Source organism: Lissotriton vulgaris, chromosome 11, assembly GCF_964263255.1.
Source record: "Lissotriton vulgaris chromosome 11, aLisVul1.2, whole genome shotgun sequence".
NCBI lineage: Eukaryota > Metazoa > Chordata > Amphibia > Caudata > Salamandridae > Lissotriton > Lissotriton vulgaris.
Window position 1 is genome coordinate 625,876,501 of NC_141699.1, and position 27,629 is coordinate 625,904,129.

Sequence of the window (27,629 nt, forward strand, 5' to 3'; positions counted from 1 at the left end):
GGGGCTCCTGGCGGGCGGGCCCCGGGACGGCTTCCCCCTCTCAGCATGGCCAGACCTCACGGAGGTATGCCTGATCAAACTCGGAGAAAAACAAATATCGAACTCGGAGAAAAACGACCATCGGCAAGGGGCTGAGAGGCTGAAGCGTCCCCGGGCCCCTGGGGGCCCCTGGCGGGAGGGCCCCGGGATGCCTCCCCCCTCTCAGCATGGCCAGACCTCACGGAGGTCTGTGCCTGATCAAACTCGGAGAAAAACGACCATCGGCAAGGGGCTGAGAGGCAGGAGCGTCCCCGGGCCCCTGGGGGCCCCTGGCGGGAGGGCCCCGGGATGCCTTCCCCCTCTCAGCATGGCCAGACCTCATGGAAGTCTGCCTGATCAAACTCGGAGAAAAACAACCATCGAACTTGGAGAAAAACGACCATCGGCAAGGGGCCAAGAGGCAGAAGCGTCCCCGGGCCCCTGGGGGCCCCTGGCGGGTGGGCCCCAGGAAACCTTTCCCACTCAGCATGGCCAGACCTCACGGAGGTCTGTACCTGATCAAACTCGGAGAAAAAGGACAATCGGCAAGGGGCTGAGAGGCAGGAGCGTCCCCGGGCCCCTGTGGGCCCCTGGCGGGCAGGCCCCGGGATGCCTTCCCTCTCTCAGCATGACCAGACCTCATGGAAGTCTGCCTGATGAAACTCGGAGAAAAACGACCATCGAACCCTGATAAAAACGACCATCGACAAGGGGCCGAGAGGCAGAAGCATCCACGGGCCCCTGGGGGCCCCTGGCGGGCGGGCCCCGGGATGCATTCCCCCTCTCAGCATGGCCAGACCTCACTGAGGTATGCCTGATCAAACTCGGAGACAAACAACCATCGGCAAGGGGCTGAGAGGCAGGAGCGTCCCAGGGCCCCTGGGGGACCCTGGCAGGCCCTGGGATGCCTCCCCCCCTCTCAGCATGGCTGGACCTCCTGGAAGTCTACCTGATCAAACTCGGCGAAAAACAACCATCTAACTCAGAGAAAAACGACCATCGGCAAGGGGCCAGGAGGCAGAAGTGTCCCCGGGCCCCTGGGGGCCCCTGGCGGGCAGGCCCGGGACACCTTCCCCCTCTCTGCATGGCCAGACCTCACGGAGGTCTGTGCCTTATCAAACTCGGAGAAAAAGGACCATCGGCAAGGGGCTGACAGGCAGGAGCGTCCCCGGGCCCCTGGGGGCCCCTGGCAGGCGGGCCCTGGGATGCCTTCCCCCTCTCAGCATGGCCAGACCTCATGGAAGTCTGCCTGATCAAACTCGGAGAAAAACGACCATCGAACCCTGATAAAAACGACCATCAACAATGGGCAGGAGTGTCCCTGGGCCCCTGGGGGCTCCTGGCGGGCGGGCCCCGGGACGGCTTCCCCCTCTCAGCATGGCCAGACCTCACGGAGGTATGCCTGATCAAACTCGGAGAAAAACAAATATCGAACTCGGAGAAAAACGACCATCGGCAAGGGGCTGAGAGGCTGAAGCGTCCCCGGGCCCCTGGGGGCCCCTGGCGGGAGGGCCCCGGGATGCCTCCCCCCTCTCAGCATGGCCAGACCTCACGGAGGTCTGTGCCTGATCAAACTCGGAGAAAAACGACCATCGGCAAGGGGCTGAGAGGCAGGAGCGTCCCCGGGCCCCTGGGGGCCCCTGGCGGGAGGGCCCCGGGATGCCTTCCCCCTCTCAGCATGGCCAGACCTCATGGAAGTCTGCCTGATCAAACTCGGAGAAAAACAACCATCGAACTTGGAGAAAAACGACCATCGGCAAGGGGCCAAGAGGCAGAAGCGTCCCCGGGCCCCTGGGGGCCCCTGGCGGGTGGGCCCCAGGAAACCTTTCCCACTCAGCATGGCCAGACCTCACGGAGGTCTGTACCTGATCAAACTCGGAGAAAAAGGACAATCGGCAAGGGGCTGAGAGGCAGGAGCGTCCCCGGGCCCCTGTGGGCCCCTGGCGGGCAGGCCCCGGGATGCCTTCCCTCTCTCAGCATGACCAGACCTCATGGAAGTCTGCCTGATGAAACTCGGAGAAAAACGACCATCGAACCCTGATAAAAACGACCATCGACAAGGGGCCGAGAGGCAGAAGCATCCACGGGCCCCTGGGGGCCCCTGGCGGGCGGGCCCCGGGATGCATTCCCCCTCTCAGCATGGCCAGACCTCACTGAGGTATGCCTGATCAAACTCGGAGACAAACAACCATCGGCAAGGGGCTGAGAGGCAGGAGCGTCCCAGGGCCCCTGGGGGACCCTGGCAGGCCCTGGGATGCCTCCCCCCCTCTCAGCATGGCTGGACCTCCTGGAAGTCTACCTGATCAAACTCGGCGAAAAACAACCATCTAACTCAGAGAAAAACGACCATCGGCAAGGGGCCAGGAGGCAGAAGTGTCCCCGGGCCCCTGGGGGCCCCTGGCGGGCAGGCCCGGGACACCTTCCCCCTCTCTGCATGGCCAGACCTCACGGAGGTCTGTGCCTTATCAAACTCGGAGAAAAAGGACCATCGGCAAGGGGCTGACAGGCAGGAGCGTCCCCGGGCCCCTGGGGGCCCCTGGCAGGCGGGCCCTGGGATGCCTTCCCCCTCTCAGCATGGCCAGACCTCATGGAAGTCTGCCTGATCAAACTCGGAGAAAAACGACCATCGAACCCTGATAAAAACGACCATCAACAATGGGCAGTAGTGTCCCTGGGCCCCTGGGGGCTCCTGGCGGGCGGGCCCCGGGACGCCTTCCCCCTCTCAGCATGGCCAGACCTCACGGAGGTATGCCTGATCAAACTCGGAGAAAAACAAATATCGAACTCGGAGAAAAACTACCATCGGCAAGGGGCTGAGAGGCTGAAGTGTCCCCGGGCCCCTGGGGGCCCCTGGCGGGAGGGCCCCGGGATGCCTCCCCCCTCTCAGCATGGCCAGACCTCATGGAAGTCTGCGAGATCAAACTCGGAGAAAAACGACCATCGGCAAGGGGCTGAGAGGCAGAAGCGTCCCTGGGCCCCTGGGGGCCCCTGGCAGGCGGGCCCGGGATGCCTTCCCCCTCTCAGCATGGCCGGACCTCACGGAGGTCTGTGCCTGATCAAACTCGGAGAAAAACGACCATCGGCAAGGGGCTGAGAGGCAGGAGCGTCCCCGGGCCCCTGGGGGCCCCTGGCGGGAGGGCCCCAGGATGCCTCTCCCCTCTCAGCATGGCCGGACCTCATGGAAGTCTGCCTGATCAAACTCAGAGAAAAACAACCATCGAACTTGGAGAAAAACGACCATCGGCAAGGGGCCAAGAGGCAGAAGCGTCCCGGGCCCCTGGGGGCCCCTGGCGGGTGGGCCCCAGGAAACCTTTCCCCCTTAGCATGGCCAGACCTCATGGAAGTCTGCCTGATGAAACTCGGAGAAAAACAACCATCGAACCCTGACAAAAACGACCATCGACAAGGGGCCGAGAGGCAGAAGCATCCACGGGCCCCTGGGGGCCCCTGGCGGGTGGGCCCCGGGACGCCTTACCCCTCTCAGCATGGCCAGACCTCACAGAGGTATGCCTGATCAAACTCCGAGACAAACGACCATCGGCAAGGGGCTGAGAGGCAGGAGCGTCCCCGGGCCCCTGGGGGACCCTGGCAGGCCCCGGGATGCCTCCCCCCCCTCTCAGCATGGCCGGACCTCCTGGAAGTCTGCCTGATCAAACTCGGCGAAAAACAACCATCTAACTCAGAGAAAAACGACCATCGGCAAGGGGCCAAGAGGCAGAAGTGTCCCGGGGCCCCTGGGGGCCCCTGGCGGGCCGGCCCGGGACACCTTCCCCCTCTCAGCATGGCCAGACCTCACGGAGGTCTGTGCCTTATCAAACTCGGAGAAAAAGGACCATCGGCAAGGGGCTGACAGGCAGGAGCGTCCCCGGGCCCCTGGGGGCCCCTGGCGGGCGGGCCCCGGGATGCCTTCCCCCTCTCAGCATGGCCAGACCTCATGGAAGTCTGCCTGATCAAACTCGGAGAAAAACGACCATCGAACCCTGATAAAAACGACCATCAACAATGGGCAGGAGCGTACCCGGGCCCCTGGGGGCCACTGGCGGGTGGGCCCCGGGACGCCTTTCCCCTCTCAGCATGGCCAGACCTCACGGAGGTATGCCTGATCAAACTCGGAGAAAAACAAATATCGAACTCGGAGAAAAACGACCATCGGCAAGGGGCTGAGAGGCTGAAGCGTCCCCGGGCCCCTGGGGGCCCCTGGCAGGCGGGCCCTGGATGCTTTCCCCCTCTCAGCATGGCCGGACCTCACGGAGGTCTGTGCCTGATCAAACTCGGAGAAAAAGGACCATCGGCAAGGGGCTGAGAGGCAGGAGCGTCCCCAGGCCCCTGGGGGCCCCTGGCAGGTGGGCCCCGGGACACCTTCCCCCTCAAACTTGGTGATAAAGGACCATCGGCAAGGGGCTGAGAGGCAAGAGTGTCCCAAGGACACTGGGGGGCCCGGTGGGCAGGCCCCAGGGCTGCCTACCCCTGATTCAGAATCTCCGGAGGTCTGACTGACCCTCTCCCTAGTAATCCGGAGGAACATTACCCCCCTTTCTTGTAATCTGTGCACTCGAAGTCACACAGGGGACCCAAGGCACGAACGAGCCCGACCTCCTGGAGCCCTGGCTGGGATCCGGGAGGCGAATGGCACCTCATCGGGACTTCCAGGGAAGTTCGGTCATCTGGTCGCCCCATTGGAAAGCATTGCGGGCGACCAGATGGCCGAGGCGAGAGGGGCGACCAGATGGCCGGGACCGAAATGACGCCAATCTGCCTGCCCCGGGCCTGCAGGGCTCTGGGGCTGCAGGGCTCATGGGCTCCGGGGCTGCAGGGCTCAGGGGCTCCAGGGCTGCAGGCATCCGGGGCTGCAGGGCTCCGGGGCTGCAGGGCTCCGGGGCTCCAGGGCTCTAGGACTCCAGGGCTCCAGGTCTCCAGGGCTGCAGGGCTCCGGGGCTGCTGGGCTCCAGGGCTCGGGGGCTCCAGGGTAGCAGGGCTCCAGGGGTCGGGACCCATGGAGCCCGTCCCGGGTACTTTGCCACTCTGCGGCCCAGAGGAGGGAGCCCCGGATGCCTGGGAGGTGTTGCCCGGGCATCGCCCATCTGGTCCCCAGCAGGGAACCACCAGCCCCGGGAGGGTGTTTGGTCAAACCCTTGCACCTACTAATCCGGAGGAAAATTACCCCCCTTTCTTGTAATCCGTGCACTCGAGGTGACAGAGGGGACCCAGGGCGCAAACGTGCCCGACCTCCTGGAGCCCTGGCTGGGATCCGGGAGGCGAATGGCACCTCATAGGGACTTCCAGGGAAGTCCGGCCATCTAGTCGCCCCATAGGAAAGCATTGCGGGCAACCAGATGGCTGAGGCGAAAGGGGCGACCAGATGGCCGGGACCAAAATGACGCCAATCGGCCTGCCCCGGGCCTGTAGGGCTCAGGAGCTGCAGGGCTCCGGGGCTCTGGGGCTCCGGGGCTCTGGGGCTGCAGGGCTGCAGGGCAAGGGGACTGCAGGGCTCCACAGCTTGGGGGGCTGCAGGGCTCCGGGGCTGCAGGGCTCGGGTTCTCCAGGGCTCCAGGGCTCCAGGGCTCCAGGGCTCCAGGGCTGCAGGGCTCCGGGGCTGCTGGGCTCCAGGGCTCCGGGGCGGCTGGGCTCCGGGGCTCCAGGGCCTGGGACCCATGGAACCCGTTCCGGGTACTTTGCCACACTGCGGCCCGGAGGAGGGAGCCCCGGATGCCTGGGAGGTGTTGCCCGGGCATCGCCCATCTGGTCCCCAGCAGGAAACCACCAGCCCCGGGAGGGTGTTTGGGCATACCCTTGCACCTACTAATCCGGAGGAAAATTACCCCCCTTTCTTGTAATCCGTGCACTCGAGGTGACAGAGGGGACCCAGGGCACAAAAGTGCCCGACCTCCTGGAGCCCTGGCTGGGATCCGGGAGGCAAATGGCACCTCATAGGGACTTCCAGGGACGTCCGGCCATCTAGTCACCCCATAGGAAAGCATTGCGGGCGACCAAATGGCCGAGGCGAGAGGGGCGACCAGATGGCCGGGACCGAAATAACACCAATCTGCCTGCCCCAGGCCTGCAGGGCTCTGGGGCTGCAGGGCTCCGGGGGCTGCAGAGCTACAGGGCTCCAGGGCTGCAGGGCTCCGGGGCTTCAGGCCTCCCCGGGCCCTGATGGACCCTCTGTCCCGGGCGCCCTTGACCCCCCCCGGCCGGCTCGCAGGATGGAGGGTTATTCCCGCACCACCGGGCCCTGCTGGACTGGGCTCAAGCCCCGGGCCCGGTCCCTGGCCCGGCTCCCGGACCCTAGGCCAGGCCCGGGAGAGCCTCCCCTAGGCTGCAGGGCTACAGGGCTACAGGGCTCTGGGGCTGCAGGGCTCCATGGACTGCAGGACTTCGGGGCTGCCGGGCATGGGGGCTCCAGGGCTGCAGGGCTCGGGGGCTCCGGGGCTGCAGGGCTCAGGGGCTCCGGGGCTGCAGGCATCCGGGGCTGCAGGGCTCGGGGGCTGCAGGGCTCCTCGGGGGCTCCACAGCTCCCGGGCTCCGGGGCTGCAGGGCTCCAGGGCTGCAGGGCTCCGGGGGGGCTCCAGGGGCTGTAGGGCTCCAGGGGCTCCAGGGCTGCAGGGCTCCAGGGCTGCAGGGCTCCAGGGCTCCAGGGCTGCAGGGCTGCAGGGCTCCAGGGCTCGCAGGCTCCAGGGCAGCAGGGCTCCAGGGCTTGGAACCCATGGAGCCCGTCCCCGGTACTTTGCCACTCTGCGGCCCGGAGGAGGGAGCCCCGGATGCATGGAAGGTGTTGCCCGGGCATCGCCCATCTGGTCCACAGCAGGGAACCACCAGCCCCGGGAGGGTGTTTGGGCATACCCTTGCACCTACTAATCCGGAGGAAAATTACCCCCCTTTCTTGTAATCTGTGCACTCGAGGTGACAGAGGGGACCCAGGGCGCAAACATGCCCGACCTCCTGGAGCCCTGGCTGGGATCCGGGAGGCGAATGGCACCTCATAGGGACTTCCAGGGAAGTCCGGCCATCTAGTCGCCCCATAGGAAAGCATTGCGGGCAACCAGATGGCTGAGGCGAAAGGGGCGACCAGATGGCCGGGACCAAAATGACGCCAATCGGCCTGCCCCGGGCCTGTAGGGCTCAGGAGCTGCAGGGCTCCGGGGCTGCAGGGCTCGGGGACTGCAGGGCTCCACGGCTCGGGGGGCTGCAGTGCTCCGGGGCTCCAGGGCTCCGGGGCTCCGGGGCTCCGGGGCTGCTGGGCTCCGGGGCTGCTGGGCTCCAGGGCTCGGGGGCTCCAGGGCAGAAGGGCTCCAGGGCTCCAAGGCTCCGGGGCTCCAGGGCCCGGGACCCATGGAGCCCGTCCCGGGTACTTTGCCACTCTGCGGCCCGGAGGAGGGAGCCCCGGATGCATGGAAGGTCTTGCCCGGGCATCGCCCATCTGGTCCACAACAGGGAACCACCAGCCCCGGGAGGGTGTTTGGGCATACCCTTGCACCTACTAATCCGGAGGAAAATTAACCCCTTTTCTTGTAATCTGTGCACTCGAGGTGACAGAGGGGACCCAGGGCGCAAACGTGCCCGACCTCCTGGAGCCCTGGCTGGGATCCGGGAGGCGAATGGCACCTCATAGGGACTTCCAGGGAAGTCCGGCCATCTAGTCGCCCCATAGGAAAGCATTGCGGGCGACCAGATGGCCGAGGCGAGAGGGGCGACCAGATGGCCGGGACCGAAATGACGCCAATCTGCCTGCCCCGGGCCTGCAGGGCTCTGGGGCTGCAGGGCTCTGGGGGCTGCAGAGCTACAGGGCTCCGGGGCTGCAGGGCTCCGGGGCTTCAGTCCTCCCCGGGCCCTGATGGACCCTCTGTCCCGGGCGCCCGGACCCCCCTGGCCGGCTCACAGGACGGAGGGGTATTCCCGCACCACCGGGCCATGCCGGATGGGGCTCAAGCCCCGTGCCCGGTCCCAGGCCCGGCTCCTGGACCCTAGGCCAGGCCCGGGAGAGCCTCCTCTGGGCTGCAGTGCTCCAGGGCTACAGGGCACGGGGGCTGCGAGCTCTGTAGGCTGCAGGGCTTCGGGGCTGCCGGGCTCGCGGGCTCCAGGGCTCCAGGGCTCGGGGGCTCCGGGGCTGCAGGGCTCAGGGGCTCCGTGGCTGCAGGCATCCGGGGCTGCAGGGCTCGGGGGCTGCAGGGCTCCTCGGGGGCTCCAGGGCTCCCGGGCTCCGGGGCTGCACGGCTCCGGGGCTCCAGGGCTCCAGGGCTACAGGGATCCAGGGCTGCTGGGCTCCAGGGCTCGGGGGCTCCAGGGCAGCAGGGCTCCAGGGCTTGGGACCCATGGAGCCCGTCCCGGGTACTTTGCCACTCTGCAGACCGGAGGAGGGAGCCCCTAATGCCTGGGAGGTGTTGCCCGGGCATCGCTCATCTGGTCCCCAGCAGGGAACCACCAGCCCCGGGAGGGTGTTTGGGCATACCCTTGCACCTACTAATCCGGAGGAAAATTACCCCCCTTTCTTGTAATCCATGCACTCGAGGTGACCCAGGGCACAAACGTGCCCGACCTCCTGGAGCCCTGGCTGGAATCCGGGAGGCAAATGGCACCTCATAGGGACTTCCAGGGAAGTCCGGCCATCTAGTCGCCCCATAGGAAAGCATTGCGGGCGACCAGATGGCCGAGGCGAGAGGGGCGACCCGATTGCCGGGACCGAAATGACACCAATCTGCCTGCCCCGGGCCTGTAGGGCTCAGGAGCTGCAGGGCTCCGGGGCTCTGGGGCTCCGGGGCTCTGGGGCTGCAGGGCTGCAGGGCAAGGGGACTGCAGGGCTCCACAGCTTGGGGGGCTGCAGGGCTCCGGGGCTGCAGGGCTCGGGTTCTCCAGGGCTCCAGGGCTCCAGGGCTGCAGGGCTCCGGGGCTGCTGGGCTCCAGGGCTCCGGGGCGGCTGGGCTCTGGGGCTCCAGGGCCTGGGACCCATGGTACCCGTTCCGGGTACTTTGCCACACTACGGCCCGGAGGAGGGAGCCCCGGATGCCTGGGAGGTGTTGCCCGGGCATCGCCCATCTGGTCCCCAGCAGGAAACCACCAGCCCCGGGAGGGTGTTTGGGCAAACCCTTGCACCTACTAATCCGGAGGAAAATTACCCCCCTTTCTTGTAATCCGTGCACTCGAGGTGACAGAGGGGACCCAGGGCGCAAACGTGCCCAACCTCCTGGAGCCCTGGCTGGGATCCGGGAGGCGAATGGCACCTCATAGGGACTTCCAGGGAAGTCCGCCATCTAGTTGCCCCATAGAAAGCATTGCGGGCGACCAGATGGCCGAGGCGAGAGGGGCGACCAGATGGCCGGGACCGAAATGACGCCAATCTGCCTGCCCCGGGCCTGCAGGGCTCTGGGGCTGCAGGGCTCCGGGGGCTGCAGAGCTACAGGGCTCCGGGGCTGCAGGGTTCCGGGGCTTCAGTCCTCCCCGGGCCCTGATGGACCCTCTGTCCCGGGCGCCCGGACCCCCCTGGCCGGCTCACAGGACGGAGGGGTATTCCCGCACCACCGGGCCATGCCGGATGGGGCTCAAGCCCCGTGCCCGGTCCCAGGCCCGGCTCCCGGACCCTAGGCCAGGCCCGGGAGAGCCTCCTCTGGGCTGCAGGGCTCCAGGGCTACAGGGCTCGGGGGCTGCGAGCTCTGTAGGCTGCAGGGCTTCGGGGCTGCCGGGCTCGCGGGCTCCAGGGCTCCAGGGCTCGGGGGCTCCGGGGCTGCAGGGCTCAGGGGCTCCCAGGCTGCAGGCATCCGGGGCTGCAGGGCTCGGGGGCTGCAGGGCTCCTCGGGGGCTCCACAGCTCCCGGGCTCCGGGGCTGCAGGGCTCCAGGGCTGCAGGGCTCCGGGGGGGCTCCAGGGGCTGTAGGGCTCCAGGGGCTCCAGGGCTGCAGGGCTCCAGGGCTGCAGGGCTCCAGGGCTCCAGGGCTGCAGGGCTGCAGGGCTCCATGGGGACTACAGGTCTCCAGGGGCTGTAGGGCTCCGGGGGCTCCAGGACGGAGGGGTATTCCCGCACCTCCGGGCCCTGCCGGATGGGGCTCAAGCCGCGGGCCCGCTCCCGGTCTCTGCTTCTGAAACCCTAGCCAGGCTGGGGAAAGAGCCGCCCTTGCCTCTGATGAACGCCTGGAACCTCGGCCGGCTTGCAGGACGGGGAAGCTCCAGCAAACCCATGGCTGGCCGGACGGAGCTCAAGCCCCGGGCCCGCTCCCGGTCCCTGCTTCCGAAACCCTAGCCCGGCCGGGGAGAGCCTCCCTTGGCCCTGATGAACGCCCGGAACCTCAGCCGGCTTGCGGGACGGGGAGGCTCCAGCAACCCCATGGCCTACCGGACGGAGCTCAAGCCCCGGGCCCGGTCCCTGCTTCCAAAACCCTAGCCAGCCCGGGGAGAGCCTCCCTTGGCCCGATAAACGCCCGGAACCTCGGCCGGCTTGCAGGACGGAGCTCAGGCCCCAGGCCTCAGGCCCAGCCTACCAACCCTAGCCGGGCCCGGGGAGAGCCTCCCGGTAGATCCCCCTGTCCCCAGCACCTGGACCCTGGGCCGGAACCAAGGAGGGTTAAGCCCAGGACACGTCCTCTCCCCGACGGCCTGCCCGGGGAGCCCATTTTTGTTGACTATTAAGCCCCCACGTAGTGGGGGCTTACAGAACTTTGGGAAAGGACAAAAGTTGGAGTTAGCCCATCCGCCAGCCTGCAGGGCCATCTGGTCACCCAGCCCGCAGGGCCATCTAGTCACGCAGCCAGGCGACCAGATGACCCGGGACGACCCAGCGCCCGGATGGCCTGGGAGGGTGCCGTACCCAGTCGCCCTTGCAGTCCAGCGAGGGTGGCCAGGCGCTGCTGCTTGCCTCCCTGCTCGACTTGCCCATTCAGCAGTGGGAAGGGGAGGCCCGGCCGGCGGCGGCCCAGGCTATCTGGTCACCCTGCCGACCCGCAAGGGAAGGTGTGGCCCCCATCCCCGCACCCCGGTGGGGCAGGGAGGGGAGGGAGAGGCCCCCGTGCCGGAGGGCATGTGGTAGAGGCAGCCTCCCGCAGGCCCGTGTTACCCCCTCCACATCCATCCCGCCGGCCAGGCGGCAGAGGGACCCACCCCTGGGTGTGGTGGAGGGAGGCTTCTGCGGGCGCCCACGCACGGAAAGAGACAAAAGCTTGGCTCAGAGGATGACTTTCAATAGATCGCAGCGAGGTAGCTGCTCTGCTACTTACGAAACCCTGACCCAGAATCAGGTTGTCTACGAATGATTTAGCACTGGGTGCCCCACGAACATGGGCCTGATCAAACTCAGAGGAAAAGGACCATCGGCAAGGGGCTGAGAGACAGGAGCGTCCCCGGGCCCCTGAGGGGCCCTGGCGGGCAGGCCCCGGGATGCCTTCCCCCTCTCAGCATGGCCAGACCTCATGGAAGTCTGCCTGATCAAACTCGGAGAAAAATGACCATCGAACCCTGATAAAAACAACCATCGACAATGGGCCGAGAGGCAGAAGCATCCACGGGCCCCTGGGGGCCCCTAGCGGGTGGGTCCTGGGACGCCTTCCCCCTCTCAGCATGGCCAGACCTCACGGAGGTATGCCTGATCAAACTCTGAGAAAAACGACCATCGGCAAGGGGCTGAGAGGCAGGAGCGTCCCCGGGCCCCTGGGGGCCCCTGGCAGGCAGGCTCCAGGACGCCTCCCTCCCTCTCAGCATGGCCAGACCTCATGAAAGTCTGCCTGATCAAACTCGGAGAAAAACAACCATCGAACTTGGCCTCCCCCTCTCAGCATGGCCAGACCTCACTGAGGTATGCCTGATCAAACTCGGAGACAAACAACCATCGGCAAGGGGCTGAGAGGCAGGAGCGTCCCAGGGCCCCTGGGGGACCCTGGCAGGCCCTGGGATGCCTCCCCCCTCTCAGCATGGCTGGACCTCCTGGAAGTCTACCTGATCAAACTCGGCGAAAAACAACCATCTAACTCGGAGAAAAACGACAATCGGCAAGGGGCCAGGAGGCAGAAGTGTCCCCGGGTCCCTGGGGGCCCCTGGCGGGCAGGCCCGGGACACCTTCCCCCTCTCTGCATGGCCAGACCTCACGGAGGTCTGTGCCTTATCAAACTCGGAGAAAAAGGACCATCGGCAAGGGGCTGACAGGCAGGAGCGTCCCCGGGCCCCTGGGGGCCCCTGGCAGGCGGGCCCTGGGATGCCTTCCCCCTCTCAGCATGGCCAGACCTCATGGAAGTCTGCCTGATCAAACTCGGAGAAAAACGACCATCGAACCCTGATAAAAACGACCATCAACAATGGGCAGGAGTGTCCCTGGGCCCCTGGGGGCTCCTGGCGGGCGGGCCCCGGGACGGCTTCCCCCTCTCAGCATGGCCAGACCTCACGGAGGTATGCCTGATCAAACTCGGAGAAAAACAAATATCGAACTCGGAGAAAAACGACCATCGGCAAGGGGCTGAGAGGCTGAAGCGTCCCCGGGCCCCTGGGGGCCCCTGGCGGGAGGGCCCCGGGATGCCTCCCCCCTCTCAGCATGGCCAGACCTCACGGAGGTCTGTGCCTGATCAAACTCGGAGAAAAACGACCATCGGCAAGGGGCTGAGAGGCAGGAGCGTCCCCGGGCCCCTGGGGGCCCCTGGCGGGAGGGCCCCGGGATGCCTTCCCCCTCTCAGCATGGCCAGACCTCATGGAAGTCTGCCTGATCAAACTCGGAGAAAAACAACCATCGAACTTGGAGAAAAACGACCATCGGCAAGGGGCCAAGAGGCAGAAGCGTCCCCGGGCCCCTGGGGGCCCCTGGCGGGTGGGCCCCAGGAAACCTTTCCCACTCAGCATGGCCAGACCTCACGGAGGTCTGTACCTGATCAAACTCGGAGAAAAAGGACAATCGGCAAGGGGCTGAGAGGCAGGAGCGTCCCCGGGCCCCTGTGGGCCCCTGGCGGGCAGGCCCCGGGATGCCTTCCCTCTCTCAGCATGACCAGACCTCATGGAAGTCTGCCTGATGAAACTCGGAGAAAAACGACCATCGAACCCTGATAAAAACGACCATCGACAAGGGGCCGAGAGGCAGAAGCATCCACGGGCCCCTGGGGGCCCCTGGCGGGCGGGCCCCGGGATGCATTCCCCCTCTCAGCATGGCCAGACCTCACTGAGGTATGCCTGATCAAACTCGGAGACAAACAACCATCGGCAAGGGGCTGAGAGGCAGGAGCGTCCCAGGGCCCCTGGGGGACCCTGGCAGGCCCTGGGATGCCTCCCCCCCTCTCAGCATGGCTGGACCTCCTGGAAGTCTACCTGATCAAACTCGGCGAAAAACAACCATCTAACTCAGAGAAAAACGACCATCGGCAAGGGGCCAGGAGGCAGAAGTGTCCCCGGGCCCCTGGGGGCCCCTGGCGGGCAGGCCCGGGACACCTTCCCCCTCTCTGCATGGCCAGACCTCACGGAGGTCTGTGCCTTATCAAACTCGGAGAAAAAGGACCATCGGCAAGGGGCTGACAGGCAGGAGCGTCCCCGGGCCCCTGGGGGCCCCTGGCAGGCGGGCCCTGGGATGCCTTCCCCCTCTCAGCATGGCCAGACCTCATGGAAGTCTGCCTGATCAAACTCGGAGAAAAACGACCATCGAACCCTGATAAAAACGACCATCAACAATGGGCAGTAGTGTCCCTGGGCCCCTGGGGGCTCCTGGCGGGCGGGCCCCGGGACGCCTTCCCCCTCTCAGCATGGCCAGACCTCACGGAGGTATGCCTGATCAAACTCGGAGAAAAACAAATATCGAACTCGGAGAAAAACTACCATCGGCAAGGGGCTGAGAGGCTGAAGTGTCCCCGGGCCCCTGGGGGCCCCTGGCGGGAGGGCCCCGGGATGCCTCCCCCCTCTCAGCATGGCCAGACCTCATGGAAGTCTGCGAGATCAAACTCGGAGAAAAACGACCATCGGCAAGGGGCTGAGAGGCAGAAGCGTCCCCGGGCCCCTGGGGGCCCCTGGCAGGCGGGCCCGGGATGCCTTCCCCCTCTCAGCATGGCCGGACCTCACGGAGGTCTGTGCCTGATCAAACTCGGAGAAAAACGACCATCGGCAAGGGGCTGAGAGGCAGGAGCGTCCCCGGGCCCCTGGGGGCCCCTGGCGGGAGGGCCCCAGGATGCCTCTCCCCTCTCAGCATGGCCGGACCTCATGGAAGTCTGCCTGATCAAACTCAGAGAAAAACAACCATCGAACTTGGAGAAAAACGACCATCGGCAAGGGGCCAAGAGGCAGAAGCGTCCCGGGCCCCTGGGGGCCCCTGGCGGGTGGGCCCCAGGAAACCTTTCCCCCTTAGCATGGCCAGACCTCATGGAAGTCTGCCTGATGAAACTCGGAGAAAACAACCATCGAACCCTGACAAAAACGACCATCGACAAGGGGCCGAGAGGCAGAAGCATCCACGGGCCCCTGGGGGCCCCTGGCGGGTGGGCCCCGGGACGCCTTACCCCTCTCAGCATGGCCAGACCTCACAGAGGTATGCCTGATCAAACTCCGAGACAAACGACCATCGGCAAGGGGCTGAGAGGCAGGAGCGTCCCCGGGCCCCTGGGGGACCCTGGCAGGCCCCGGGATGCCTCCCCCCCCTCTCAGCATGGCCGGACCTCCTGGAAGTCTGCCTGATCAAACTCGGCGAAAAACAACCATCTAACTCAGAGAAAAACGACCATCGGCAAGGGGCCAAGAGGCAGAAGTGTCCCGGGGCCCCTGGGGGCCCCTGGCGGGCCGGCCCGGGACACCTTCCCCCTCTCAGCATGGCCAGACCTCACGGAGGTCTGTGCCTTATCAAACTCGGAGAAAAAGGACCATCGGCAAGGGGCTGACAGGCAGGAGCGTCCCCGGGCCCCTGGGGGCCCCTGGCGGGCGGGCCCCGGGATGCCTTCCCCCTCTCAGCATGGCCAGACCTCATGGAAGTCTGCCTGATCAAACTCGGAGAAAAACGACCATCGAACCCTGATAAAAACGACCATCAACAATGGGCAGGAGCGTACCCGGGCCCCTGGGGGCCACTGGCGGGTGGGCCCCGGGACGCCTTTCCCCTCTCAGCATGGCCAGACCTCACGGAGGTATGCCTGATCAAACTCGGAGAAAAACAAATATCGAACTCGGAGAAAAACGACCATCGGCAAGGGGCTGAGAGGCTGAAGCGTCCCCGGGCCCCTGGGGGCCCCTGGCAGGCGGGCCCTGGATGCTTTCCCCCTCTCAGCATGGCCGGACCTCACGGAGGTCTGTGCCTGATCAAACTCGGAGAAAAAGGACCATCGGCAAGGGGCTGAGAGGCAGGAGCGTCCCCAGGCCCCTGGGGGCCCCTGGCAGGTGGGCCCCGGGACACCTTCCCCCTCAAACTTGGTGATAAAGGACCATCGGCAAGGGGCTGAGAGGCAAGAGTGTCCCCAGGACACTGGGGGGCCCGGTGGGCAGGCCCCAGGGCTGCCTACCCCTGATTCAGAATCTCCGGAGGTCTGACTGACCCTCTCCCTAGTAATCCGGAGGAACATTACCCCCCTTTCTTGTAATCTGTGCACTCGAAGTCACACAGGGGACCCAAGGCACGAACGAGCCCGACCTCCTGGAGCCCTGGCTGGGATCCGGGAGGCGAATGGCACCTCATCGGGACTTCCAGGGAAGTTCGGTCATCTGGTCGCCCCATTGGAAAGCATTGCGGGCGACCAGATGGCCGAGGCGAGAGGGGCGACCAGATGGCCGGGACCGAAATGACGCCAATCTGCCTGCCCCGGGCCTGCAGGGCTCTGGGGCTGCAGGGCTCATGGGCTCCGGGGCTGCAGGGCTCAGGGGCTCCAGGGCTGCAGGCATCCGGGGCTGCAGGGCTCCGGGGCTGCAGGGCTCCGGGGCTCCAGGGCTCTAGGACTCCAGGGCTCCAGGTCTCCAGGGCTGCAGGGCTCCGGGGCTGCTGGGCTCCAGGGCTCGGGGGCTCCAGGGTAGCAGGGCTCCAGGGGTCGGGACCCATGGAGCCCGTCCCGGGTACTTTGCCACTCTGCGGCCCAGAGGAGGGAGCCCCGGATGCCTGGGAGGTGTTGCCCGGGCATCGCCCATCTGGTCCCCAGCAGGGAACCACCAGCCCCGGGAGGGTGTTTGGTCAAACCCTTGCACCTACTAATCCGGAGGAAAATTACCCCCCTTTCTTGTAATCCGTGCACTCGAGGTGACAGAGGGGACCCAGGGCGCAAACGTGCCCGACCTCCTGGAGCCCTGGCTGGGATCCGGGAGGCGAATGGCACCTCATAGGGACTTCCAGGGAAGTCCGGCCATCTAGTCGCCCCATAGGAAAGCATTGCGGGCAACCAGATGGCTGAGGCGAAAGGGGCGACCAGATGGCCGGGACCAAAATGACGCCAATCGGCCTGCCCCGGGCCTGTAGGGCTCAGGAGCTGCAGGGCTCCGGGGCTCTGGGGCTCCGGGGCTCTGGGGCTGCAGGGCTGCAGGGCAAGGGGACTGCAGGGCTCCACAGCTTGGGGGGCTGCAGGGCTCCGGGGCTGCAGGGCTCGGGTTCTCCAGGGCTCCAGGGCTCCAGGGCTCCAGGGCTCCAGGGCTGCAGGGCTCCGGGGCTGCTGGGCTCCAGGGCTCCAGGGCCTGGGACCCATGGAACCCGTTCCGGGTACTTTGCCACACTGCGGCCCGGAGGAGGGAGCCCCGGATGCCTGGGAGGTGTTGCCCGGGCATCGCCCATCTGGTCCCCAGCAGGAAACCACCAGCCCCGGGAGGGTGTTTGGGCATACCCTTGCACCTACTAATCCGGAGGAAAATTACCCCCCTTTCTTGTAATCCGTGCACTCGAGGTGACAGAGGGGACCCAGGGCACAAAAGTGCCCGACCTCCTGGAGCCCTGGCTGGGATCCGGGAGGCAAATGGCACCTCATAGGGACTTCCAGGGACGTCCGGCCATCTAGTCACCCCATAGGAAAGCATTGCGGGCGACCAAATGGCCGAGGCGAGAGGGGCGACCAGATGGCCGGGACCGAAATAACACCAATCTGCCTGCCCCAGGCCTGCAGGGCTCTGGGGCTGCAGGGCTCCGGGGGCTGCAGAGCTACAGGGCTCCAGGGCTGCAGGGCTCCGGGGCTTCAGGCCTCCCCGGGCCCTGATGGACCCTCTGTCCCGGGCGCCCTTGACCCCCCCCGGCCGGCTCGCAGGATGGAGGGTTATTCCCGCACCACCGGGCCCTGCTGGACTGGGCTCAAGCCCTGGGCCCGGTCCCTGGCCCGGCTCCCGGACCCTAGGCCAGGCCCGGGAGAGCCTCCCCTAGGCTGCAGGGCTACAGGGCTACAGGGCTCGGGGGCTGCAGGGCTCCATGGACTGCAGGACTTCGGGGCTGCCGGGCATGGGGGCTCCAGGGCTGCAGGGCTCGGGGGCTCCGGGGCTGCAGGGCTCAGGGGCTCCGGGGCTGCAGGCATCCGGGGCTGCAGGGCTCGGGGGCTGCAGGGCTCCTCGGGGGCTCCACAGCTCCCGGGCTCCGGGGCTGCAGGGCTCCAGGGCTGCAGGGCTCCGGGGGGGCTCCAGGGGCTGTAGGGCTCCAGGGGCTCCAGGGCTGCAGGGCTCCAGGGCTGCAGGGCTCCAGGGCTCCAGGGCTGCAGGGCTGCAGGGCTCCAGGGCTCGCAGGCTCCAGGGCAGCAGGGCTCCAGGGCTTGGAACCCATGGAGCCCGTCCCCGGTACTTTGCCACTCTGCGGCCCGGAGGAGGGAGCCCCGGATGCATGGAAGGTGTTGCCCGGGCATCGCCCATCTGGTCCACAGCAGGGAACCACCAGCCCCGGGAGGGTGTTTGGGCATACCCTTGCACCTACTAATCCGGAGGAAAATTACCCCCCTTTCTTGTAATCTGTGCACTCGAGGTGACAGAGGGGACCCAGGGCGCAAACATGCCCGACCTCCTGGAGCCCTGGCTGGGATCCGGGAGGCGAATGGCACCTCATAGGTACTTCCAGGGAAGTCCGGCCATCTAGTCGCCCCATAGGAAAGCATTGCGGGCAACCAGATGGCTGAGGCGAAAGGGGCGACCAGATGGCCGGGACCAAAATGACGCCAATCGGCCAGCCCCGGGCCTGTAGGGCTCAGGAGCTGCAGGGCTCCGGGGCTGCAGGGCTCGGGGACTGCAGGGCTCCACGGCTCGGGGGGCTGCAGCGCTCCGGGGCTCCAGGGCTCCGGGGCTCCGGGGCTCCGGGGCTGCTGGGCTCCGGGGCTGCTGGGCTCCAGGGCTCGGGGGCTCCAGGGCAGAAGGGCTCCAGGGCTCCAAGGCTCCGGGGCTCCAGGGCCCGGGACCCATGGAGCCCGTCCCGGGTACTTTGCCACTCTGCGGCCCGGAGGAGGGAGCCCCGGATGCATGGAAGGTCTTGCCCGGGCATCGCCCATCTGGTCCACAACAGGGAACCACCAGCCCCGGGAGGGTGTTTGGGCATACCCTTGCACCTACTAATCCGGAGGAAAATTAACCCCTTTTCTTGTAATCTGTGCACTCGAGGTGACAGAGGGGACCCAGGGCGCAAACGTGCCCGACCTCCTGGAGCCCTGGCTGGGATCCGGGAGGCGAATGGCACCTCATAGGGACTTCCAGGGAAGTCCGGCCATCTAGTCGCCCCATAGGAAAGCATTGCGGGCGACCAGATGGCCGAGGCGAGAGGGGCGACCAGATGGCCGGGACCGAAATGACGCCAATCTGCCTGCCCCGGGCCTGCAGGGCTCTGGGGCTGCAGGGCTCTGGGGGCTGCAGAGCTACAGGGCTCCGGGGCTGCAGGGCTCCGGGGCTTCAGTCCTCCCCGGGCCCTGATGGACCCTCTGTCCCGGGCGCCCGGACCCCCCTGGCCGGCTCACAGGACGGAGGGGTATTCCCGCACCACCGGGCCATGCCGGATGGGGCTCAAGCCCCGTGCCCGGTCCCAGGCCCGGCTCCTGGACCCTAGGCCAGGCCCGGGAGAGCCTCCTCTGGGCTGCAGGGCTCCAGGGCTACAGGGCACGGGGGCTGCGAGCTCTGTAGGCTGCAGGGCTTCGGGGCTGCCGGGCTCGCGGGCTCCAGGGCTCCAGGGCTCGGGGGCTCCGGGGCTGCAGGGCTCAGGGGCTCCGTGGCTGCAGGCATCCGGGGCTGCAGGGCTCGGGGGCTGCAGGGCTCCTCGGGGGCTCCAGGGCTCCCGGGCTCCGGGGCTGCACGGCTCCGGGGCTCCAGGGCTCCAGGGCTACAGGGATCCAGGGCTGCTGGGCTCCAGGGCTCGGGGGCTCCAGGGCAGCAGGGCTCCAGGGCTTGGGACCCATGGAGCCCGTCCCGGGTACTTTGCCACTCTGCAGACCGGAGGAGGGAGCCCCTAATGCCTGGGAGGTGTTGCCCGGGCATCGCTCATCTGGTCCCCAGCAGGGAACCACCAGCCCCGGGAGGGTGTTTGGGCATACCCTTGCACCTACTAATCCGGAGGAAAATTACCCCCCTTTCTTGTAATCCATGCACTCGAGGTGACCCAGGGCACAAACGTGCCCGACCTCCTGGAGCCCTGGCTGGAATCCGGGAGGCAAATGGCACCTCATAGGGACTTCCAGGGAAGTCCGGCCATCTAGTCGCCCCATAGGAAAGCATTGCGGGCGACCAGATGGCCGAGGCGAGAGGGGCGACCCGATTGCCGGGACCGAAATGACACCAATCTGCCTGCCCCGGGCCTGTAGGGCTCAGGAGCTGCAGGGCTCCGGGGCTCTGGGGCTCCGGGGCTCTGGGGCTGCAGGGCTGCAGGGCAAGGGGACTGCAGGGCTCCACAGCTTGGGGGGCTGCAGGGCTCCGGGGCTGCAGGGCTCGGGTTCTCCAGGGCTCCAGGGCTCCAGGGCTGCAGGGCTCCGGGGCTGCTGGGCTCCAGGGCTCCGGGGCGGCTGGGCTCTGGGGCTCCAGGGCCTGGGACCCATGGTACCCGTTCCGGGTACTTTGCCACACTACGGCCCGGAGGAGGGAGCCCCGGATGCCTGGGAGGTGTTGCCCGGGCATCGCCCATCTGGTCCCCAGCAGGAAACCACCAGCCCCGGGAGGGTGTTTGGGCAAACCCTTGCACCTACTAATCCGGAGGAAAATTACCCCCCTTTCTTGTAATCCGTGCACTCGAGGTGACAGAGGGGACCCAGGGCGCAAACGTGCCCAACCTCCTGGAGCCCTGGCTGGGATCCGGGAGGCGAATGGCACCTCATAGGGACTTCCAGGGAAGTCCGCCATCTAGTTGCCCCATAGGAAAGCATTGCGGGCGACCAGATGGCCGAGGCGAGAGGGGCGACCAGATGGCCGGGACCGAAATGACGCCAATCTGCCTGCCCCGGGCCTGCAGGGCTCTGGGGCTGCAGGGCTCCGGGGGCTGCAGAGCTACAGGGCTCCGGGGCTGCAGGGTTCCGGGGCTTCAGTCCTCCCCGGGCCCTGATGGACCCTCTGTCCCGGGCGCCCGGACCCCCCTGGCCGGCTCACAGGACGGAGGGGTATTCCCGCACCACCGGGCCATGCCGGATGGGGCTCAAGCCCCGTGCCCGGTCCCAGGCCCGGCTCCCGGACCCTAGGCCAGGCCCGGGAGAGCCTCCTCTGGGCTGCAGGGCTCCAGGGCTACAGGGCTCGGGGGCTGCGAGCTCTGTAGGCTGCAGGGCTTCGGGGCTGCCGGGCTCGCGGGCTCCAGGGCTCCAGGGCTCGGGGGCTCCGGGGCTGCAGGGCTCAGGGGCTCCCAGGCTGCAGGCATCCGGGGCTGCAGGGCTCGGGGGCTGCAGGGCTCCTCGGGGGCTCCACAGCTCCCGGGCTCCGGGGCTGCAGGGCTCCAGGGCTGCAGGGCTCCGGGGGGGCTCCAGGGGCTGTAGGGCTCCAGGGGCTCCAGGGCTGCAGGGCTCCAGGGCTGCAGGGCTCCAGGGCTCCAGGGCTGCAGGGCTGCAGGGCTCCATGGGGACTACAGGGCTCCAGGGGCTGTAGGGCTCCGGGGGCTCCAGGACGGAGGGGTATTCCCGCACCTCCAGGCCCTGCCGGATGGGGCTCAAGCCGCGGGCCCGCTCCCGGTCTCTGCTTCTGAAACCCTAGCCAGGCTGGGGAAAGAGCCGCCCTTGCCTCTGATGAACGCCTGGAACCTCGGCCGGCTTGCAGGACGGGGAAGCTCCAGCAAACCCATGGCTGGCCGGACGGAGCTCAAGCCCCGGGCCCGCTCCCGGTCCCTGCTTCCGAAACCCTAGCCCGGCCGGGGAGAGCCTCCCTTGGCCCTGATGAATGCCCGGAACCTCAGCCGGCTTGCGGGACGGGGAGGCTCCAGCAACCCCATGGCCTACCGGACGGAGCTCAAGCCCCGGGCCCAGTCCCTGCTTCCAAAACCCTAGCCAGCCCGGGGAGAGCCTCCCTTGGCCCGATAAACGCCCGGAACCTCGGCCGGCTTGCAGGACGGAGCTCAGGCCCCAGGCCTCAGGCCCAGCCTACCAACCCTAGCCGGGCCCGGGGAGAGCCTCCCGGTAGATCCCCCTGTCCCCAGCACCTGGACCCTGGGCCGGAACCAAGGAGGGTTAAGCCCAGGACACGTCCTCTCCCCGACGGCCTGCCCGGGGAGCCCATTTTTGTTGACTATTAAGCCCCCACGTAGTGGGGGCTTACAGAACTTTGGGAAAGGACAAAAGTTGGAGTTAGCCCATCCGCCAGCCTGCAGGGCCATCTGGTCACCCAGCCCGCAGGGCCATCTAGTCACGCAGCCAGGCGACCAGATGACCCGGGACGACCCAGCGCCCGGATGGCCTGGGAGGGTGCCGTACCCAGTCGCCCTTGCAGTCCAGCGAGGGTGGCCAGGCGCTGCTGCTTGCCTCCCTGCTCGACTTGCCCATTCAGCAGTGGGAAGGGGAGGCCCGGCCGGCGGCGGCCCAGGCTATCTGGTCACCCTGCCGACCCGCAAGGGAAGGTGTGGCCCCCATCCCCGCACCCCGGTGGGGCAGGGAGGGGAGGGAGAGGCCCCCGTGCCGGAGGGCATGTGGTAGAGGCAGCCTCCCGCAGGCCCGTGTTACCCCCTCCACATCCATCCCGCCGGCCAGGCGGCAGAGGGACCCACCCCTGGGTGTGGTGGAGGGAGGCTTCTGCGGGCGCCCACGCACGGAAAGAGACAAAAGCTTGGCTCAGAGGATGACTTTCAATAGATCGCAGCGAGGTAGCTGCTCTGCTACTTACGAAACCCTGACCCAGAATCAGGTTGTCTACGAATGATTTAGCACTGGGTGCCCCACGAACATGGGCCTGATCAAACTCAGAGGAAAAGGACCATCGGCAAGGGGCTGAGAGACAGGAGCGTCCCCGGGCCCCTGAGGGGCCCTGGCGGGCAGGCCCCGGGATGCCTTCCCCCTCTCAGCATGGCCAGACCTCATGGAAGTCTGCCTGATCAAACTCGGAGAAAAATGACCATCGAACCCTGATAAAAACAACCATCGACAATGGGCCGAGAGGCAGAAGCATCCACGGGCCCCTGGGGGCCCCTAGCGGGTGGGTCCTGGGACGCCTTCCCCCTCTCAGCATGGCCAGACCTCACGGAGGTATGCCTGATCAAACTCTGAGAAAAACGACCATCGGCAAGGGGCTGAGAGGCAGGAGCGTCCCCGGGCCCCTGGGGGCCCCTGGCAGGCAGGCTCCAGGACGCCTCCCTCCCTCTCAGCATGGCCAGACCTCATGAAAGTCTGCCTGATCAAACTCGGAGAAAAACAACCATCGAACTTGGCCTCCCCCTCTCAGCATGGCCAGACCTCACTGAGGTATGCCTGATCAAACTCGGAGACAAACAACCATCGGCAAGGGGCTGAGAGGCAGGAGCGTCCCAGGGCCCCTGGGGGACCCTGGCAGGCCCTGGGATGCCTCCCCCCTCTCAGCATGGCTGGACCTCCTGGAAGTCTACCTGATCAAACTCGGCGAAAAACAACCATCTAACTCGGAGAAAAACGACAATCGGCAAGGGGCCAGGAGGCAGAAGTGTCCCCGGGTCCCTGGGGGCCCCTGGCGGGCAGGCCCGGGACACCTTCCCCCTCTCTGCATGGCCAGACCTCACGGAGGTCTGTGCCTTATCAAACTCGGAGAAAAAGGACCATCGGCAAGGGGCTGACAGGCAGGAGCGTCCCCGGGCCCCTGGGGGCCCCTGGCAGGCGGGCCCTGGGATGCCTTCCCCCTCTCAGCATGGCCAGACCTCATGGAAGTCTGCCTGATCAAACTCGGAGAAAAACGACCATCGAACCCTGATAAAAACGACCATCAACAATGGGCAGGAGTGTCCCTGGGCCCCTGGGGGCTCCTGGCGGGCGGGCCCCGGGACGGCTTCCCCCTCTCAGCATGGCCAGACCTCACGGAGGTATGCCTGATCAAACTCGGAGAAAAACAAATATCGAACTCGGAGAAAAACGACCATCGGCAAGGGGCTGAGAGGCTGAAGCGTCCCCGGGCCCCTGGGGGCCCCTGGCGGGAGGGCCCCGGGATGCCTCCCCCCTCTCAGCATGGCCAGACCTCACGGAGGTCTGTGCCTGATCAAACTCGGAGAAAAACGACCATCGGCAAGGGGCTGAGAGGCAGGAGCGTCCCCGGGCCCCTGGGGGCCCCTGGCGGGAGGGCCCCGGGATGCCTTCCCCCTCTCAGCATGGCCAGACCTCATGGAAGTCTGCCTGATCAAACTCGGAGAAAAACAACCATCGAACTTGGAGAAAAACGACCATCGGCAAGGGGCCAAGAGGCAGAAGCGTCCCCGGGCCCCTGGGGGCCCCTGGCGGGTGGGCCCCAGGAAACCTTTCCCACTCAGCATGGCCAGACCTCACGGAGGTCTGTACCTGATCAAACTCGGAGAAAAAGGACAATCGGCAAGGGGCTGAGAGGCAGGAGCGTCCCCGGGCCCCTGTGGGCCCCTGGCGGGCAGGCCCCGGGATGCCTTCCCTCTCTCAGCATGACCAGACCTCATGGAAGTCTGCCTGATGAAACTCGGAGAAAAACGACCATCGAACCCTGATAAAAACGACCATCGACAAGGGGCCGAGAGGCAGAAGCATCCACGGGCCCCTGGGGGCCCCTGGCGGGCGGGCCCCGGGATGCATTCCCCCTCTCAGCATGGCCAGACCTCACTGAGGTATGCCTGATCAAACTCGGAGACAAACAACCATCGGCAAGGGGCTGAGAGGCAGGAGCGTCCCAGGGCCCCTGGGGGACCCTGGCAGGCCCTGGGATGCCTCCCCCCCTCTCAGCATGGCTGGACCTCCTGGAAGTCTACCTGATCAAACTCGGCGAAAAACAACCATCTAACTCAGAGAAAAACGACCATCGGCAAGGGGCCAGGAGGCAGAAGTGTCCCCGGGCCCCTGGGGGCCCCTGGCGGGCAGGCCCGGGACACCTTCCCCCTCTCTGCATGGCCAGACCTCACGGAGGTCTGTGCCTTATCAAACTCGGAGAAAAAGGACCATCGGCAAGGGGCTGACAGGCAGGAGCGTCCCCGGGCCCCTGGGGGCCCCTGGCAGGCGGGCCCTGGGATGCCTTCCCCCTCTCAGCATGGCCAGACCTCATGGAAGTCTGCCTGATCAAACTCGGAGAAAAACGACCATCGAACCCTGATAAAAACGACCATCAACAATGGGCAGTAGTGTCCCTGGGCCCCTGGGGGCTCCTGGCGGGCGGGCCCCGGGACGCCTTCCCCCTCTCAGCATGGCCAGACCTCACGGAGGTATGCCTGATCAAACTCGGAGAAAAACAAATATCGAACTCGGAGAAAAACTACCATCGGCAAGGGGCTGAGAGGCTGAAGTGTCCCCGGGCCCCTGGGGGCCCCTGGCGGGAGGGCCCCGGGATGCCTCCCCCCTCTCAGCATGGCCAGACCTCATGGAAGTCTGCGAGATCAAACTCGGAGAAAAACGACCATCGGCAAGGGGCTGAGAGGCAGAAGCGTCCCCGGGCCCCTGGGGGCCCCTGGCAGGCGGGCCCGGGATGCCTTCCCCCTCTCAGCATGGCCGGACCTCACGGAGGTCTGTGCCTGATCAAACTCGGAGAAAAACGACCATCGGCAAGGGGCTGAGAGGCAGGAGCGTCCCCGGGCCCCTGGGGGCCCCTGGCGGGAGGGCCCCAGGATGCCTCTCCCCTCTCAGCATGGCCGGACCTCATGGAAGTCTGCCTGATCAAACTCAGAGAAAAACAACCATCGAACTTGGAGAAAAACGACCATCGGCAAGGGGCCAAGAGGCAGAAGCGTCCCGGGCCCCTGGGGGCCCCTGGCGGGTGGGCCCCAGGAAACCTTTCCCCCTTAGCATGGCCAGACCTCATGGAAGTCTGCCTGATGAAACTCGGAGAAAACAACCATCGAACCCTGACAAAAACGACCATCGACAAGGGGCCGAGAGGCAGAAGCATCCACGGGCCCCTGGGGGCCCCTGGCGGGTGGGCCCCGGGACGCCTTACCCCTCTCAGCATGGCCAGACCTCACAGAGGTATGCCTGATCAAACTCCGAGACAAACGACCATCGGCAAGGGGCTGAGAGGCAGGAGCGTCCCCGGGCCCCTGGGGGACCCTGGCAGGCCCCGGGATGCCTCCCCCCCCTCTCAGCATGGCCGGACCTCCTGGAAGTCTGCCTGATCAAACTCGGCGAAAAACAACCATCTAACTCAGAGAAAAACGACCATCGGCAAGGGGCCAAGAGGCAGAAGTGTCCCGGGGCCCCTGGGGGCCCCTGGCGGGCCGGCCCGGGACACCTTCCCCCTCTCAGCATGGCCAGACCTCACGGAGGTCTGTGCCTTATCAAACTCGGAGAAAAAGGACCATCGGCAAGGGGCTGACAGGCAGGAGCGTCCCCGGGCCCCTGGGGGCCCCTGGCGGGCGGGCCCCGGGATGCCTTCCCCCTCTCAGCATGGCCAGACCTCATGGAAGTCTGCCTGATCAAACTCGGAGAAAAACGACCATCGAACCCTGATAAAAACGACCATCACCAATGGGCAGGAGCGTACCCGGGCCCCTGGGGGCCACTGGCGGGTGGGCCCCGGGACGCCTTTCCCCTCTCAGCATGGCCAGACCTCACGGAGGTATGCCTGATCAAACTCGGAGAAAAACAAATATCGAACTCGGAGAAAAACGACCATCGGCAAGGGGCTGAGAGGCTGAAGCGTCCCCGGGCCCCTGGGGGCCCCTGGCAGGCGGGCCCTGGATGCTTTCCCCCTCTCAGCATGGCCGGACCTCACGGAGGTCTGTGCCTGATCAAACTCGGAGAAAAAGGACCATCGGCAAGGGGCTGAGAGGCAGGAGCGTCCCCAGGCCCCTGGGGGCCCCTGGCAGGTGGGCCCCGGGACACCTTCCCCCTCAAACTTGGTGATAAAGGACCATCGGCAAGGGGCTGAGAGGCAAGAGTGTCCCCAGGACACTGGGGGGCCCGGTGGGCAGGCCCCAGGGCTGCCTACCCCTGATTCAGAATCTCCGGAGGTCTGACTGACCCTCTCCCTAGTAATCCGGAGGAACATTACCCCCCTTTCTTGTAATCTGTGCACTCGAAGTCACACAGGGGACCCAAGGCACGAACGAGCCCGACCTCCTGGAGCCCTGGCTGGGATCCGGGAGGCGAATGGCACCTCATCGGGACTTCCAGGGAAGTTCGGTCATCTGGTCGCCCCATTGGAAAGCATTGCGGGCGACCAGATGGCCGAGGCGAGAGGGGCGACCAGATGGCCGGGACCGAAATGACGCCAATCTGCCTGCCCCGGGCCTGCAGGGCTCTGGGGCTGCAGGGCTCATGGGCTCCGGGGCTGCAGGGCTCAGGGGCTCCAGGGCTGCAGGCATCCGGGGCTGCAGGGCTCCGGGGCTGCAGGGCTCCGGGGCTCCAGGGCTCTAGGACTCCAGGGCTCCAGGTCTCCAGGGCTGCAGGGCTCCGGGGCTGCTGGGCTCCAGGGCTCGGGGGCTCCAGGGTAGCAGGGCTCCAGGGGTCGGGACCCATGGAGCCCGTCCCGGGTACTTTGCCACTCTGCGGCCCAGAGGAGGGAGCCCCGGATGCCTGGGAGGTGTTGCCCGGGCATCGCCCATCTGGTCCCCAGCAGGGAACCACCAGCCCCGGGAGGGTGTTTGGTCAAACCCTTGCACCTACTAATCCGGAGGAAAATTACCCCCCTTTCTTGTAATCCGTGCACTCGAGGTGACAGAGGGGACCCAGGGCGCAAACGTGCCCGACCTCCTGGAGCCCTGGCTGGGATCCGGGAGGCGAATGGCACCTCATAGGGACTTCCAGGGAAGTCCGGCCATCTAGTCGCCCCATAGGAAAGCATTGCGGGCAACCAGATGGCTGAGGCGAAAGGGGCGACCAGATGGCCGGGACCAAAATGACGCCAATCGGCCTGCCCCGGGCCTGTAGGGCTCAGGAGCTGCAGGGCTCCGGGGCTCTGGGGCTCCGGGGCTCTGGGGCTGCAGGGCTGCAGGGCAAGGGGACTGCAGGGCTCCACAGCTTGGGGGGCTGCAGGGCTCCGGGGCTGCAGGGCTCGGGTTCTCCAGGGCTCCAGGGCTCCAGGGCTCCAGGGCTCCAGGGCTGCAGGGCTCCGGGGCTGCTGGGCTCCAGGGCTCCAGGGCCTGGGACCCATGGAACCCGTTCCGGGTACTTTGCCACACTGCGGCCCGGAGGAGGGAGCCCCGGATGCCTGGGAGGTGTTGCCCGGGCATCG